At 36.6% G+C, this 18,329-nt stretch overlaps 1 long non-coding RNA gene across 2 annotated transcripts; it reads right to left on the reverse strand.

The window, feature by feature from the left end:
* Positions 1-233: 233 nt before the first annotated feature.
* Positions 234-17,301, reverse strand: LOC130240026 (uncharacterized). 2 transcript variants are annotated; one of them, XR_008838730.1, is made up of 5 exons: positions 17,045-17,301; positions 13,691-13,756; positions 11,926-12,035; positions 6,807-6,842; positions 234-3,583 (listed from the first exon to the last, which is right to left on the reverse strand). It is a non-coding gene; the product is annotated as an uncharacterized LOC130240026 (long non-coding RNA). The 2 variants fall into 2 exon arrangements; XR_008838729.1 differs by lacking the exon at positions 11,926-12,035.
* Positions 17,302-18,329: the final 1,028 nt, after the last annotated feature.

The following is an 18,329-nucleotide window of genomic DNA, read 5'->3' on the forward strand; positions in this document are numbered from 1 at the left end:
ATAGTAAAGGGAAATATTAATGAATAAGCATTAAACTATATATATATATATATATATATATATATATATATATATATATATATATATATATATATATATATATATATATATATATATATATATATATATATTGTTAGCCTAATTGATTGGCGACGTCATAAACCAGAGCGAGACGTGACATTAACACACCAAAAAGTTTGTTTTCGAGCAGGAAGAAATCATCAAATGCCATCAAATGGATTTACTTTCATTGGCTGAACATCAGCCTCACAGCTCTGTAAATGTGGCTTGTGTGGACACTACTGCACTACTTGACTAAAAAATAGCGTCGCTACTTAAAAGCTATTTGATTTCTAAAGTAGCGACGCTACCGCCATGCCACGGAGAAATGTAGTTTAGCTAGTTGCGTTACTACTTGTAGCGACGCTACTGCCTAACACTGATAGTTAATAAGGTAGTTGGGTTTAGGTGCACTCAAAAAGGTACATTTGCTGTTTGTTCAAACTGCTTATTTAAATTGAGCTGAAACAACACAATTCTGGAGTGTTTTGGGGACAAAGTTAACTTAATTCCTTCATGCTGTCTCAACACAAGTCGATTGTGTGGAGCCCAGCGTTTTTTACAGTGGGATTATGGATGTAAAATAAGATCATACATTATAAGTGCTAATAAACAGTTAATATCTTAAAAATAGGAAGGTTATAAGCCAGTAGTCTTTAGCGTGAATTGTGACACAAAGTGTTACCATATCCAGCGTTTAATTTGAGCCGTATCTTGTTCCGGGAAATGTCAGTGATTCGTGTTTTGCGTTCTGCATTTATTTTAATTGATCCGCTAATAACGTTTGTGTGGTGAATACCTGCATGTGTGTGTAAGAGAGAGGGAATGAGAATGAGTCTGAGTGAAAAACAAGCAAGCAAAGCTCTGTGTATCTGCACTTGCACAAACATAAAGGTAGTCACTTTGGACCAATCAGCTTTCTTACATTTACAGTCACTCTCTTTGGTTCGTGATTATTGTTTCGCACGCAGTGACCAGCAAACATAAATAATGGCATAGTAGCCTACCTTAATAATATTTGTACTTTCGAAATGCCAAATAAGCAGTCAAGCATATATTCCCAACAGGCACACAACATCATAAGACATTAATATTAGGTTAGATTTAGGTCATGATGTCAGGAGAGCAAAATTCAATCATGTAGTCAACTTCTAATGACAACATTATTTTGACGTCCAATAATGACATCAAATTACGTTGATATTTGGTTGAGTTTAGGTTATGCTAGAAAGTGACCAAAATCAAATGTCTGATAGATGTCATAGTGGTAACATCCACACAACGTCAAAGTGTAACACGAGTAGACAGTCAGATTTGGTTGATTTTAGTTTGAACGTTGGAGATTGATGTCAGCCTGATGTTGGATTCTGACCTCAACCCGATTTTCATTTCCAAACAACATCCAACATCCCCATGATGTTGGCGTACAACGTCAATAGGACGTCATGTTGACATCCTGTGCCTGCAGGGTCATTTTTTAAAAACCATGAGTAAATCTGATAATGAGCCTGATCGAAAGGAAGAAGAAGCCTAATCTCAAGAACATGAAACTGCGCGAATGGATCAGGATATCAGGAGACAGAAGCAACGCGATTTCAAGTCACCCAGAAAATATGACGGAAGAGATAACTGTGGACTCTTCTTGAAGATTAGACTGAGTGAGTCATTTTCGCTTTCACATAATAGTTTCAAGAGTTCACACTTAGCTGATGATTAATTATAAGCTTGTTTGGCATGCTGTCCCGGGAGAGAGCCCTGAGCTCATAAGATCCTCGAGCCCGGGGCTCCCTCCCGTTGCAAAGCGAGAAGGGAGTTTGAGCTCAGGTAGATCTCGAGAACTCCCCCGCTGTAATAACCAATGAACAGCCAGTGATTGCTCTTGAGAGATAACCATTTACTAGGAGCATGTCTATAGTGCCGGTTTGGATTAGTCAATTAACTTATGCTGCATGTTTTTTGGACGGTGGGAGGAAACCGGGAAACCCGGGGGAAACCCACGTGAGCACGGGGAGAAAATGCAAACTCCGCACAGAAATGTCTGCTGGTTTGGTAAAGCCTAGAACCAGAGACATTCTTGCTGTGAGGCAACAGTGCTAAGCACTGGGCCACCGTGTCACCCATCTAGGAAGAAGAAGGAGTAGGGGTGGATGGGGGGATTCTTCAAAACGAAGATAGCAGTGGTACGTAACCCAGGGTATTTGTAGTAGCTTAGGAGTCGTCTGATTGGTGCATTGAGAATTGGATAATGCGGATCCAGCCGCTAGCAATCATAAGCACGTGATCCTCTCGAAACTTGTTTATAACTAAACTTCACGAAGTGAACTGAATGTCAGTGGTGTTAGTAAACTAAATAGAGACTTATGTTTGTAGCTACATGTGTATTTGTTTTTTGTTTTGGTTTACCCATAACATTATATTGTACAAAATAATTAAAGACGTTCAGAAATTTGATGCTTTATTTCCGCTACAACTGCTTGGTAAGGTCATTTTACCGGGAAAACTGAAATTGTCGCGACGTCTTTCACGGTAACTTTTATTTCCTGGTTTTGTTCCGGAAATTTTTCATATACAAAATAAGCACTGACCATATCCTTTAATTTTCTACAAAGTTAAGATGTATGTTACAATTTTTTTTATGAATTTCTTAGTATTTTTCTGTTTCATAATGATGATTTTTATTATGTAGGAAACTTGCTTTTAAATCTACTTTTGCTCATATTACACATATTATCTTTAGCATGCTCAGTGCCATTTTAGGTTCGCAGGAACGTGCCCTTAAATCTTTTGATGCTGCAAACTGCATTGGATGGTTTGCCTTCCAAGGATTTTTCGATCTCTAATGTAAACCAGCAAGAACGTGAAGGAACTCCGTAGAGTTCGGAAGATTTATGGACCATTTGATCTTAGAATGGAAAGGTGCTTTAAGGCCTGCAAAGGTTTCGGTGTGTGTGTATGTGTGCATGCCCTCGCTGAAACGAAAGTGAAAAGCCATTATTATTAAAAATAATAAAAACACAGACGCACTCGTATGCCGAAAGACACATGCACAGACATGCATTTACCCAAACACATAGCCAAAATGCACTAAAAATTTACGGCTCTAACATTCCTACAGGGTCAAGCAATTTATCAAATCCTCCACATTCTGGTTTCAATTACACAGCCTATTGTGAAAAGCGGCTATTTTAGCAGGTTCATTTGACTCAGTAGGGGACGCGAAAGCTCTCAGTTAATGCGCCTTCTCCAAAGGCTGCTTGCTCGGGCTTTTGCTGAGGAGCCGAGTCGGAGGTTTTGCGAGAATAATGGACAGTGGCCTCCCTCTCTCTATCAGCTTTTAACAGAAAGGCCTATGACTGTGGTAGAGAGGTGATAAATCCACGTTTTATTACTGAAGAATTCCACTCTCTCCACAGGCCTGACAGCTCCCCACGTTCTCAGACCCTTTTGGACAATTTCAACACCGTGTCCATCTGGTTCTGATTAAGTCCCAACTGGCCTGCATCGCATCCAAAGAGACGAGACTCTGATGGAGAAGAAAGATGGAAAGGGGGCAAGGTGAGAACGAGGAAGAAATGGCAGCCGAAGCATAACAAAGCCAGACCGACAGAGACTGACTGAGAGCCGATGCCAACAGAAGAGAGATCTGTAACGGATGCCCAACATGGGCGTCATTACCGAAACACTGTATCGTTACATCAATGGCCCTGCCATGGCCAAAAGACATTATTTGGAGTGAGTATCCAGCTTGTAGCTGGTGTTTATTAGCCTCTCTTCTGGCACCTGCTCCCACACAGAGCATGCCAACAGTCTTCCTCGGCTCATTCTGCCTCTCACTATCAAATGATGGCGGTTATACCCCAAACTGAATATGAATCACATTGTCAATTTTGGGAAATTGAGATTAATATATGAACTGAAAGCTGAATTATTATGGGTCACACTTTATTTTGATGGCCCGTTTGTTGAATTTAAGTTACACTGCATTTACATGTCAACTAATTTTCATTAGACTATAAGTAGACTGTTAGGTTGGGGTTAGGGTTAGTTGACATGTACAAAGTTTCTTATAGTCATTTAAATGGCTGTTGAAGGGCGACGCAGCGGAGCAGTAGGTAGTGCTGTTGCCTCGCAGCAAGAAGGTCGCTGGTTCGAGCCTCGGCTGGGTCAGTTGGCGTTTCTGTGTGGAGTTTGCATGTTCTCAGTGCGTTCGTGAGGGTTTCCTCCAGGTGCTCCGGTTTCCCCCACAGTCCAAAGACATGCAGTACAGGTGAATTGGGTAGGCTAAATTGTCCGCTGCGTAAAACAAAATGCTGGATAAGTTGGCGGTTCATTCCGCTGTGGCGACCCCAGATTTATAAAGGGACTAAGCTGAAAAGAAAATGAATGAATGAATGAATGAATGTCTGTTGAAGGAGCTGTATCAGATTTTAAACAGACAGTCTACTATTACTCAAATGGGCCATCAAACTAAAGTGTTACCTAATTATGCTTTCCAATGTATTATGGAAGTATTTGTTAGGATAGAGTCGATATTTAGGATGAACTATTTGAAAATATGTAATCTGAGGATTAAAAAAAAAATCTAAATACTGAGAGTATTATTGTTAAAGTTCAAAATTAAGTTCTTAGCAATGCATACTACTAATCAAAGGTAACATTTGGATATATTTACAGTAAGAGATTTACAAAATGTTATATAAATATGAATATATATAAGAGATAGTTCACCCACAAATGTAGAAGCCTTTATATGTTTATCTTTATACGTTTCTTTATTTTGTTGACTACAAAAGAAGAAACTTTGTAGTGTAGAAAGCTGAAATAATTGACTTCCATAGTATAGGAAAAATACTATGAAAAATATCTTCATTTGTTTTCACTGCAAAAAAAAAAAAAAATGCTGGGTTCCACACAATTCCCTCATGTTGTCCCAACACCAATTCATTCATTCATTTTTTTTTCTGATTAATCCCTTTATTATTCTGGGGTCGCCACAGCGGAATGAACTGCCAACTTATCCAGCATATGTTTTACACCCTTCCAGCTGCAACCCATCACTGGGAAACATACATACACACTCATTCACACACGTACGCTACGGACAATTTAGCCTACCCAATTCACCTAAACCACATGTGTATGGACTGTGGGGGAAACCGGAGCACCTGGAGGAAACCCACGCCAACAAAGAACATGCAAACTCCACACACTGACCCAGCCAAGGCTCGAAACAGTGACCTTCTTGCTGTGAGGCGATCGTGCTACTCACCGCGCCACCTTGTCGCCCACTTTCTAATTTATATTGTACATTTCTTTTATTCTAAATAATAAAATTTTACTTAAAAAAAAAAAGAGAGTTTAGAAGTCACTCTCCCCCCCCCGAATTGATCAAGTTAATTAAATCAATTGTTTTTTTTTTTACAAACTGAAGTGGATTGAACAAAAAACAATTAAGTTGTCCCCCCAAAAAATTCAACAATTGAGTAGATTCAACAGTCGATTCAGCTTGTTTTAAATGAGTAGTTTGAACAAGCAGCAAAAACATTTTCTAAGTGTTCATCAGAAAAAAGTCATTCAAACAGGTTTTAAGCAAATAAAATGAATGCAAGTAAATTACAGCAGGGTTTTCAGGTTTGAATAAACTATATGCCTTTAATATTCAAATAACTTTTAGAAGAATAAAAATCAATAAATCTGACCCATACAGTTGAAATCAGAATTATTAGCCCCCCTTTGCTTTTCTTTTTTGGCTTTTTTTTAAATATTTCCCAAATGATGTTTAACAGAGCAAGGAAATTTTCACAGTCTGTCTGATAATATTTTTTTCTTCTGGAGAAAGTCTTATTTGTTTTATTTCAGCTAGAATAAAAGCAGTTATTAATTTTTTAAAAACCATTTTAAGGTCAAAATTATTAGCCGCTTTAAGATAGATATTTTTTTCGATAGTCTAACATACCATGGTTGTACAATAACTTGCCTAATTACTCTACTCTACTTGCCTAATTACTCATACTTGCCTTTAAATGTCACTTTAAGCTGTATAGAAGTGTCTTGAAAAATATCTGGTAAAATATTATTTACAGTCATCATGGCAAAGATAAAATAAATCAGTTATTAGAAATGAGTTATTAAAACTATTATGTTTAGAAATGTGTTGAATAAATCTTCTTCGTTAAACAGAAATTAGGGAAAAACAAACAGGGGGGCTTATTAATCAGGGGGTTTAATAATTCTGATTTCAACTGTACATTGTGTTTTTTAGCTATTGCCAAAAGTATACCTTTTTCAACACAAGAAACTGTGTTCTAGAGTCACAAATGTCATTATTCATCCACCCACGCATCATTTTCCAACATGTCTGCTGTCATTTTTGTTTTGACAATTACAAACTCTCAATCAACATTTTGTCCTTTAGGTGAACATCTTTTAAAAGGAAATATCCAATCAGGTAATCTCCCCAAATCATAACTCAAATACCGCCCAAAGCAAAACTCTATTGACAGCATCTGGGCAGCTCTCAGCGCAGCAACCTTCACTCCCAGCATAATCTCACTGATTATACACACTCTGAGGAAAAACAGCCACAGAAACTGCACTGTACTGTGCAGTTTGTATTAGTGGCAATGCGATAGGGAGGGGATGTTCATGTGTGTGTGTGATGGGAAGGGAGGTGGGCAGATGGTGGAGGTGTCATGGTGTGTCTGACCCTGTGGAGACCCCACGCCTCATCAGACGGTGAAACTCACCTACACAGCTCAGCCTTTTCTCTTGAAGACGCTTCCCTGTAAAAAAAGAATAGTGTTATTAATAAAAAACAGATGTGGACAACCGCAGTCCAGCACTCACTGTGTGCCTCAGACTCGCACAAAGAAAATAATTCAGCGTAAATATCAATTAATAAAATAGTTTATAATCACACACAATGGATTTTATGGAAAATCATCATTCAGCGCCTTTACTCTTAACTGATTATTATGAATAGCTTCATAATTTGTACTCTTTTTGCAAGAAATCCAAATGAAATGATCACTTTAGTTCTTTATTCACAAATATGTTTTTTAATGTAAGTTATCTGATGCTTTGATGGCTTTAGATATCATTACACAGACTATACAGATCATATAATATCGGAGTTTATTTGCTGTTTGGGACTCACAAGGTTACACATAACTCTGTGAAATAACAATACCATTAAAAGCCAGACCGGGCGGATAAATCATTATCGCCATTAATGTCTGCTAACCTATTCAAATAGGTTTCTCTTTCCCAAACTCTACCCATCTGTGTGGGCTTGTGTTATATTCAAATCCCCATAATCAACTTTGCTGTGTACGCTGCATCTGGAAAACAATAATTAATGACTAGGTTTAAAAACCTAATTTTTGCATCCTTGATAAATGAATAGACGGCTAATGGTGTCGTTTGGATAAAAAATGAAAGCTTGGGTGCGTGTTGATCTGCAATGAAAAACCGTTCCAGTCTGCGCCATGTTTACGGTTATTTTAGCTCGGGAGCGCCGTGATGGCGTTCTTTAAAAGAAATCTAAGTCCAATAATCGTAAAAGTAAAAATGGGATACGAAAGCTATTTCATGCACCAGCATCACTCTGTCTTGAAATCCCCAAATAAATGAAATGGCCGCAATCAAGCCTCTGTCATCACCTGCCATCACAGCTTTATTCGTCTTATATCATCATTTCGCCTCTGCAGAACTAATTTCACACAGCCTGCTGATTTTATGCTCAGTTTTTTTGGTTGCAAAGAATATTTATCATAATCCCCATTTCAGAGGACCCACTTATATTGTTTTAAAATCCTATTTATACTGACATTTAAATATAGTGAAATAATAATATATATACACTCACCGGCCACTTTATTAGGTACAGCTGGCTAGTACGGTGTTGGACCCTTTTTTGCATTCAGAACCGCCTTAATCCATCGTGGCATAGATTCAACAAGGTACTAAAAATATTCCTCAGAGATTTTGCTCCATATTGACATGACAGCATGATTGCTGCAGATTTGTCAGCTGCATATCCATGATGTGAATCTCCCGTTCCACCACATCCCAAAGGGGCTCTATTGGATTGAGACTTGGTGACTGTGGAGGCCATTTGAGCACAGTGAACTCATTGTCATGTTCAAGAAACCAGTCTGAGATGATTCACGCTTTATGACATGGTAAGTTATCCTGCTGGAAAAAGCGATCAGAAGATGGGTACACTGTGGTCATAAAGTGATGGACATGGTCAGCAACAATACTCAGGTAGGCTGTGGCATTGACACAGTGCTTAATTGGTACTAATGAGCCCAAAGTGTTCCAAGAAAATATCCCCCACACCATTACACCTCCACTACCAGCCTGAACCGTTGATACAAGGCAGGGTGGATCCATGCTTTCATGCTGCTTATGCCCAATTCTGACCCTTCCATCCGAATTTCACAGCAGAAATCTAGACTCATCAGACCAGGCAACGTTTTTCCAATCTTCTATTTTGCAATTTTGGTGAGCCTGTGCGAATTGTAGCCTCAGTTTCCTGTACTTAGCTGACAGGAGTGGCACCCGGTGTGGTCTTCTGCTGCTGTAGCCTATCCCCCTAAAGGTTGGATGTGTTGTGTGTTCAGAGATACTCTTCTGCAGACTTCGGTTGTAACGAGTGGTTACTGTTGCCTTTCTATCAGCTGGAACTAGTCTGGCCATTCTCCTCTGACATCAACAAGGCATTTTCTGAAATACTGAGACCAGTCTGGCACCAGCAAACATTCCACGTTCAAAGTCACTTAAATCATCTTTCTTCCTCATTCTGATGCTCAGTTTGAACTGCAGCAAATCGTCTTGACCATGTCTACATGCCTAAATGCATTGAGTTGCTGCCATGTGATTGGCTGATTATAAATTTGCGTTAACGAGCAGTTGGACAAGCATACCTAATAAAGTGGCCGGTGAGTGGGTTAAGATATAAATCTAATACTAACTCTCTTGGTAACACTTGAGTTTTAGTAACAATTCACACCATTTACTACTGACTTAATCCATGTCTATTATTAAAATATTAGCTGTTTATTAGAACTACAATGTATGATCTTATTTTACATCCCTAATCCTACCCAATATACCTTGTCTACTACCTTAATAACTATTAATAAGCATCTAATTTGTACTTTATTGTAGCAAAAAAACGTAGTTAATAAATTTCTAAATGATCTGTTAATAGTTTGAATTGTACATTAAGATAATGTGTGACCACTGTCTTTTATATATTCTACCCTCCTCTCCTTTTATTATTACACTCCAAAAATAGTTTTCTGTTTGTTCAAACTACTTATTTGAAATGAGCTGAAACAACACAATTCTTGAGGTTTTTTTTTTTTTTTTTGGATAAACTGTATTAATAACAACTGAATTGTTTTGTGGTTAGTTTGTCAATACTGGGTTGTGCCTGGAAGGGCCTCCGCCACGTAAAACATATGCCAGAATAGTTGGTGGTTCACTCCATTGTGGTGAACCCTGATAAATAAGAGACTAAGCTGAAGAAAAATGAATGGATGTTTTATGTTCAATCCACTTAAATTTGTAAAAGCTAAAAAATTCCTTCATGTTGTCCAAACACAAATCGATTGTGTGAAACCCAGCATTTTTTTTACAGTGTACTGTGGTAATAAGTACTAAATGTGTTGGTAATTACATTGTTATTACATTATTATTATTATTATTATTATTATTATTATTATTATTATTATTATTATTATTATTATTATTATAAATAATATAATTACCACCATCAGTTATTTCTGTAAATCATTTATAGTTACTCTTTTGACCCAACACTAATACAAATCTAACCAAAGTGTTTTCCAATTCAGCATAAACACATTAATATAGTATACCCCAGAGGCAGTTTATACCCCAGTTTGGGATAGTTTACCCGCAAAATTTTAATTTGGTCATAATTTACACTGCCTTCACTTGTTCCAAACCTGCTTTCCTTTCTTTATTCTGTTAAAGACATTTTGTAGAAGCTGGAAACATGTAACTATTGACTGCCGTATTAGTTTTTTCCTATTATGTAAGTCAGTAGTTACAAGTTTTCAGCTATCTTCAAAAACATTCTTTGGAGTTTAATGGAAGAAAGAAAAGATTTGGAACTACTTGAGAGTGAGTAAATAATGAGTAATTTTTAATTCTGTGGTGAACTATCCCTTTAAGTACATTGAACCTAACAATTAAATCATACACAAGCACATAGTATTCAAAAACACCTCCACTGAAGTGGGACCATTTCAGATTTCGTGGTGAATTCCATTCATGAAAGGTGATAGTAGTTAAAATTGGGATCTAAAAGGGACTTTTAAAGATGATGAGGTTGTATGAAATCTAAGAAACTCACCGCAAATTAAGTGACAGGATAGACACAACATAAATGAAAAAAACTAAATCACATTTTCTTGATTCTCAATGGTCCAGGAAGCAGTAAAGATTATTACAGGGAACTCAAAGGCCCAATTAAACGTGACGGATCACATCGCTTGTGATTTTATCCGCTATTGATGAGTGTGAGCTTTGGCCGCAAGAAAAAAACAGCAATGCAAGAAGCAGACATGTTACGTCAAAACTATCAATTCCCACTTAAGCCCCGAGACTGAACGGAAAAGCGAATTTAACACATAAACACTCCAGATTTGTTTTAACACACAGAGAGGCCGATATGACGCAGACTGATATGTCTCCTGTAAGCACCACTTGGACTGCGATGACATTGATTATGATTTTCAGCCTCTCAGAGGTTGATCTGCCCGCCAGCGCAGTCAGGCTGACCTGCTAATGCCATATGTCTCCAGCAAGAGCTTCTGAGAAAGGAAATCTGACTCTGGTCAAACTCTTACCGCCTGAACTGTGGTAAAAAATCACTCTGTCTGGTGTTATTTTTGACACGCCGGCCAATATTTTGGATCGTTTGCGCTGACAGAGATTTTAAATCAGGCTGACATGCTTTTGTGAAAGCTAAGATTTGCTCCAAAAGCATTCACAGGTGAAGCAGGCCAGTTAAAGTATGGCGGCCGAAAGAGCTTAATATGCTGCAGTTAAAGAAAACTCATGCAATTACATAAAACACCAGCAAATTTGGAAAACAGCATATTCGTACAAACTCTCACAACACAAACAAGTTAAGAAAACGCACTGTATTTTCTCACAACACATGCAAATCCGCTTGTTAAGTTGTGACGTAAGGAATACGAATGGAATACTGTCCAAGCTGCTGCCTATTTGAAATGAGAAAATATTTGTTTATGACCACTTTCTAGTCATATCACACATTATTAATGAATTTTATATAAAATTATGCTGTATACAGCAGTGTCTGGACCTGCTGCATCACAGACGCCAAAATTTAAACAATTTATAAAACATTTATTACCTTCTGGCCATCGGATATAAGGCATGGATATATATATATATATATATATATATATATATATATATATATATATATATATATATATATATATATATATATATATATATATATATATATATATATATAGTAATCCTGAAACGTTTCAAGAGGACATAAATATGTGACGGACCTGGATAGGATTTGCGTATTGCGCTGTGACTATTGCTCAGTAATGTTGTAGATCTTTGAAATGTGAGATTTTTGTTAATTTTAACATCCTAATTACATAATTTCCTTTTATTTTATATGCAACATTGGCTCATTCTGAAAATGTAGTCCTATATACATTTCTGAAGATCACAAAATATGTAGCCAAAAGTACGTATGGCTGTATTTCGTCTTTAAAACGAATGCCACGAGGCGGTATGACACCGTTTCTTTTATGTGCTTACCAGCTGATCGCTTACCTCCATATGGACGGCTTTCCTGCTGTTACCAGTTTGTCTAGTTAGCTTGTCATGTATGTCGGTGGACTTGAGACGCAGAGAGGAGTTGACTACGATGATGGGGTTTGAGTCTGGTGAAGAACGGTTCCAGAAAGCGGGTGAAACAAAACAGAATAAAAAAAATTTTAAAAATCAAACAAACAAGTAAATAACAGGGTGAGAATGTGATAAAATCTGAAAAAGTGGTAAAAATCAGGCTTTTATTTTTCTGGATTGCTTTTTAAAACTGTCGGTTGGGTTTAGGAAAGTGGGTGGGCGGGTCAATCTGGGCTTTTGAAAACACTATTGGTTGGGTTTAGGTTAAGAGGATGGTGGGTCTGTCAATCGGTCAGTCAGCCAGTCAGCCCTTAAGTCAGTTGACAGCAACCTCTGGGGGATTTACGCAAGAACAACAGGCGCGAATGGCACTTGCGAGAGAAATTTAAGATCTCAAAAAACGTACACAGCAGATTCTGGTGGATTTGCGAAAAAAACTGCAAAAAAAAAAAAATATATATATATATATATATAGCTCCTGGGACGTATTTGGCGCTCTCCAGAAATGTATATAGGGGTACATTTTCAGAACGAGCATGAGTTGTTTGAATATTATTAGCCTCAATAATCACACCGTAATTAGCCGAGTCCGTCACATTTTTGGGTCCTCTTGAAACATTTCCGTTGTGTTCCGTGCTATTTACATGTGTTGTGAGAAAATGCAGCGCATTTCTTTATTTGTTTGCGTTGTGAGAATTAATAACATGTACACTGTCAAACCGATGACGATCTTTTCAAAGTTTGCTTGTGTATTTTGTAATTCTTAAAATGCAGCAGGGTAAGCTCTCTCAACCACCGTATAAAGGGGGTAGTTCACGCAAAAATGAAAATGATGTCATCAATTACTCACCCTTCGCTTGTTTCAAAACTTTGTTTCTTTATTCTGAACACAGAATAACTTACTTAAAAAAAAAAACCTGTGATCAATCATTTTCAGCATACTTCAAAATATATTCTTTTGTGCTCACCGGAACGAAATAAAACTCATAAAGGTGCTTGAAGGAAAGTAAATGGTGCACTGTAAAAATGCTGGGTTCCACAGTATCAATTTGTGTTGGGACAACATGAAGAAATGAATTTAACTTAGTTTTTACACATTTAAGTGGATTGAACTTAAAACAATTAGGTTGTGCCAAAAAAACCCTCAAAAATTGTGTTGTTTTAGTTCATTTTAAATAGTTTGAACAAACAGCAAACATCATTTTTGAGTGTGTTTTCAGTTTAGGTGAACTATCCCTTTAAGCTCACGAAAAGCAGACAAGTGCAATTTACGAGTCGGTTTGGAGAGCAGCCTCGCACAGAGATGGGGGAAGTGTGAACAAATTAATTTATTTTGGTAATCTCTCTCTGCCTCTCTCTCTTTTTTTGCTGTCTTTGTCAAAATGAATGACAACAATTTGGCTGAGGATCTGGGATGTGCAGGCAGCATTGACAGGCGAATTATCAGGGGCCCGGCGCTCCTTATTATCAGCGGAGAACTCATCAGAGGTGCGGGTCCAGGAGTCCTCTCCGCTGTCACTATCTGTCAGTAGGACAAGCTCTGCTCCAAGGGCCAGCTGACAGGTCATTTCAACAATAACAATTACTCCGATTACTGGTGTCATAAACAATTCACCCAAGGCAGAGCAATAACAAAGCTTTATAATTCACAGCCACATAAATAAATGCCAGCAGGTAACAAGTAATTTACCAGAGGAATGGATCCCAATACATGGCGCGTTTCATTGTTGCGGGGAGGGCAAATGAAAGCCAGGCGCTGGAAACATACATGATAACAAGAAACAGGAATTTGGCCATTAGAGAAATTACACCTTAAAACCAATGCACAAGGTGTACTGTGCAGCTTTACAATATCATGGATGGATGGATGGATGGATGGATGGATGGATGGATGGATGGATGGATGGATGGATGGATGGATGGATGGATGGATGGATGGATGGATGGATGGATGGATAGATAGATAGATAGATAGATAGATAGATAGATAGATAGATAGATAGATAGATAGATAGATAGATAGATAGATAGATAGATAGATAGATAGATAGATAGATAGATAGATGCCAAACTTTACAATAAGTTTTTATCTAATGTATTTACTAACATGAACTAATAATAAACAATACTTTTACAGCATTTATTAATCATAGTTTATAATTTACTAATGGATTAATAAAATTCCAATTTATGTTTTTTATCATCTAAACTAACAATAAACAACTTTATTCTCATTAACTAAGGTTAACAAAGATAAAACAATATAATAAATGCATTGTTCGTTGTTTGTTCATGCATACATTAACTAGCATTAACTATAACTACCTTATTGTAGATAGATCATAGCCCATCATTTACTGCATTATTAAAATTAAAATTCATGCTTTTTAACATCTAAACTAACAATGAACAACTTTATTACCATTAACTAATGTTAACAGATGAATATATATTATAATAAATGTACTGTTCATTGTTTGTTTATGTATACATCAACTAACATTACCTAATAAAACCGTATTGTAGATAGTGTCACATTACAATTGGTATTCATTAGTTAATGCATTTACTAACATAAATTAATAATGAAGGATACTTTAAAGCGTTTATTAATCATAGTTCATCATTTACTAATGCATTATTCAAATTCAAATTAATCCTTTATTACTTGTTTACTTGTACTTTATTCCCATTAACTAACATTAACAGAGATTGATAAATACTGTGTAATAGGTAGACACCTATTTGCTGAATTTAAGTGAATTTTGACGTGATATTTCTTTTCATTGTGTACTAAATTATCACAAATAGATAAAAGGCCATACGTAGTTTACATTTTTCACAATTTTTCACAATAAACATAAGGTGGATTTTTGTCTCAACTGTACCCATATAGAGCCCAGTTAAATCAGTACCATGGTACAGTGGTTGAGGCACCATTTATAAATACATGTTGTGCATTGTTTGATATTAGTAAATACACTAACTAATTTAACATTAGTGTAAAAGGATAGATAGATAGATAGATAGATAGATAGATAGATAGATAGATAGATGATAGATAGATAGATAGATAGATAGATAGATAGATAGATAGATAGATAGATAGATAGATAGATAGATAGATAGATAGATAGATAGATAGATAGATAGATAGATAAAATCACTACATATAGTCTTAAAACACTACATTAGTCTTAAAAACAATACATTAGGTCAATTAAATATTTGGTAAAACGTGGTCAAACCCAAATCAATTGGGTCATTATTTTTTTAATCAAATAGTTACACATCAGCAGCTGGTTTTATTCATATTTTGCAATTAAATTGCGCTGAAATCAGAATTTAACATTGTGTATATAAGATATATTTACGATATTAAAACAACCTACCGTATTTACGCAATAATAGTGAGCTATTTCAAACAGTTTTTTTAGTGTGTTTATTCAGAAACAATACCTACTGTGAATGTAAAATAGCATGGAGTGCGTGATCTGACGCTGTGATGTTGAGCTGTATTTAGGTGGCAGCGCGTTTGATGCGGACAGACATCAGCTCTCCGCCCTGCAGCACTTCAACAATCCCGAAATCCCTAATGAGGAGAGCTGTTGAGCAATTAACACGTGTCAAACTCGCCATCATCAGGTGCCTCTCTAATTTTCTCACGATAGCTCTGTACTTTTCCGCTTTCTTTTTTCTGCTGCACGTGGGAATCAGACTCTGCTCTGCTGATTTCCCTGTGCGTGTCGCGCGCGCGGCTCTTCTTCTGTGATCACAAGCTCGCGATTTCTTCACTCGATTTCTGTCTTTTAGGAGAAGAAGTCAAATGAGACAGATGCTAAACGAGGGATAATCACATCGGCCGTGATGCTCATCGACCTCATTGCGGACATAAACACTCTCAAATGACGTTTCTCGAAGCGAAGATGCTTGAAGCTACCCAAAATGCCATCCGCATTTACTAATGAAATTTGTAAATAACGCGTCTCTTGAGTTGGTGTAAATGTAACATTCGATCCTGTTTTATTTTAGTATATTACTTCAATGTAAATATGTTATAATCATGAATAAAAAACGTCAATCTTTATTAAATCGTAGATGTATTTTAATTTACATTACAAAACATAATTGACATGAAACGCCAAGGCGCAAAGCACTAGTTTTTTAAGGACATTATGTCAAATAATTCGATTTCAAATTATTTATTTACACCACAAATCAGTCAACTGTCGAGTCCCTGGATTTTTAAATAATAAGATACTAATACTGTAATGTTTCCACATAAAATCCGCTAATATAATTTAACGAAAAATCACGCGCGGAGATGAAAATATGGCATCGGTTAAAATATTAAGATATTAAATATCTGCACAATCCCCAGCAACATAAAAAGAGCTAGAACATTTTTCAAATAAACTGCTGATGAGTCTATATAAAGTCTATAGTCAATTAAATAAAGCCATAATATATAAAACAGAACCAAAATCGAGACTAAATATAAATACAAATGGCTTTGCTTTAAAAATAAGTTTAGAAATGATATTGCTTTAAATTTCACATTTTTAAAGTGTAATCAAATGAACTTGCATTATACATTAACATATCTAACTTCAATATATAAATTTACATATTTAAATAAAATATTTATTTAAAAAAGAGAGAAAATCTCAACTTTATAGTATAATTCATAATATGCACAACTGTAACATCACAGTTTCACAGCTGTAAACACTGCTTTACCATGCTTCTGAATTTAATTCACTATTTATTGCACCAAAGCTTTGCAGATTACATAAACACACACACACCGACACACACAAATTCCCCCTGCCAGCATTCCTATCCATTAGGATCCTCCTGACATTTCTAATCATTCCAACTACAGCTGATTAAATACATCTAAAGGAATCAATCTCCAACTTCACCCTGCCTCCTGATTAACTGAACTAGTTAAGCACAAATTCCACTGGGTGTAATTGAAGTAAAGCCGGTATATAAGAGCATTGCCTTACAGTGCTGGATGAGAAAAATGTGCTTTTGTTACCAGATCGCAGAAGAGAGAGAGATAGCAGAGCTCATCCTGGTTGCTGGATTTGGGGAGGGGGGGGAGACTCAGTCAGCTGCAGTTCGTCTTCTCTTCTTGGACCACCATCCTTCCTCTTTTTTTTTTTTTTTTGGGTTGTGCATCTCATTTGCATACATTTGTTTCCAGCCGTGGAGGCCTTCAGCTCATTAAGGCGTTCTCTTACAATCTCCCAGAATCCTGCTGCTCTCAGCCACTACCTGCTGCGGAACGAGAACACTGCTAGGCGCTGGAGAAAGAAAAGAAAGAAAGGAAAAAGGAGAGGGGAAGAAAGCTGAAGGGAGGGGGGAAAAGGCAACACGTTCTTCGGCTCAAAACAAAAGCGCAGGGCTGGTATAAAGGAATCCACTGTGTGTGTTTGTGCCTTGTTTTTTACTCTCCCTTGGAAGCGGCCAGTGTTTTTGTGTTAAGTAGCCTCCTGTCATGACAGATACCTCCAGGGGTCAAGAGTCAAAGTTGAGGGGAGGGTCAGCAGCGCAACATGCACGCCAAACGCTCAACTGGACACCTATAGATCCAAGGGGTGTGTTTTTGTAGCATACACTCTTGAATGCGTACACACAGCGTGCAGGTCATGAAATTATTATCATCATTTTTGGGGTCTGTATGTCAGTAAATGCACGGAAGGGATTTTATATATATGGAAAGTATTTTAAATGCAAGCTTTACTACCAACTAAATATGTTTCAAATAACATTTGTGACACTAAAATGTAAAAATAAAGGTTAAATAATATTGCATCACCCCATACACAAGTCTATATGTCTTAATATGTTCTATAGGGTGCTATACACTGTAAAAAATCATGGTTGCCTTAAATTTTAACCTAAACCTTATGAGTCCATTGAACTTATATTATGTTAAACTGACTTAAAACTGCCTGTATAGCTTAGTTAGAACATGATTAACTTGTTTGATAAGTTACAATGAACTAACAACATATGCAGTCATGACTAACTGTTCATATAATTTTTTACAGTGTATACATTAATCATTGCCGAAGGCCAAACTGTTTAAAATAACTTAAGACCAATTAGTACAGCCCAATGAATATTTTAGGGACAAAAATGAATCAATATTTTAATAAAGAGGACAAAACTTAAGAGAATTAACCAAATAATTAATTTATCTTTCTATTAAAACTAATTTTAAGTGACCACACTCTTATTTTAAAGAATTTAACTGTTTAATAAAGCATTTTTTTTTTAAATGCAGCAAAATATGTTGTTTATAATCACCTAAAATT

Source organism: Danio aesculapii, chromosome 13, assembly GCF_903798145.1.
Source record: "Danio aesculapii chromosome 13, fDanAes4.1, whole genome shotgun sequence".
Lineage (NCBI taxonomy): Eukaryota > Metazoa > Chordata > Actinopteri > Cypriniformes > Danionidae > Danio > Danio aesculapii.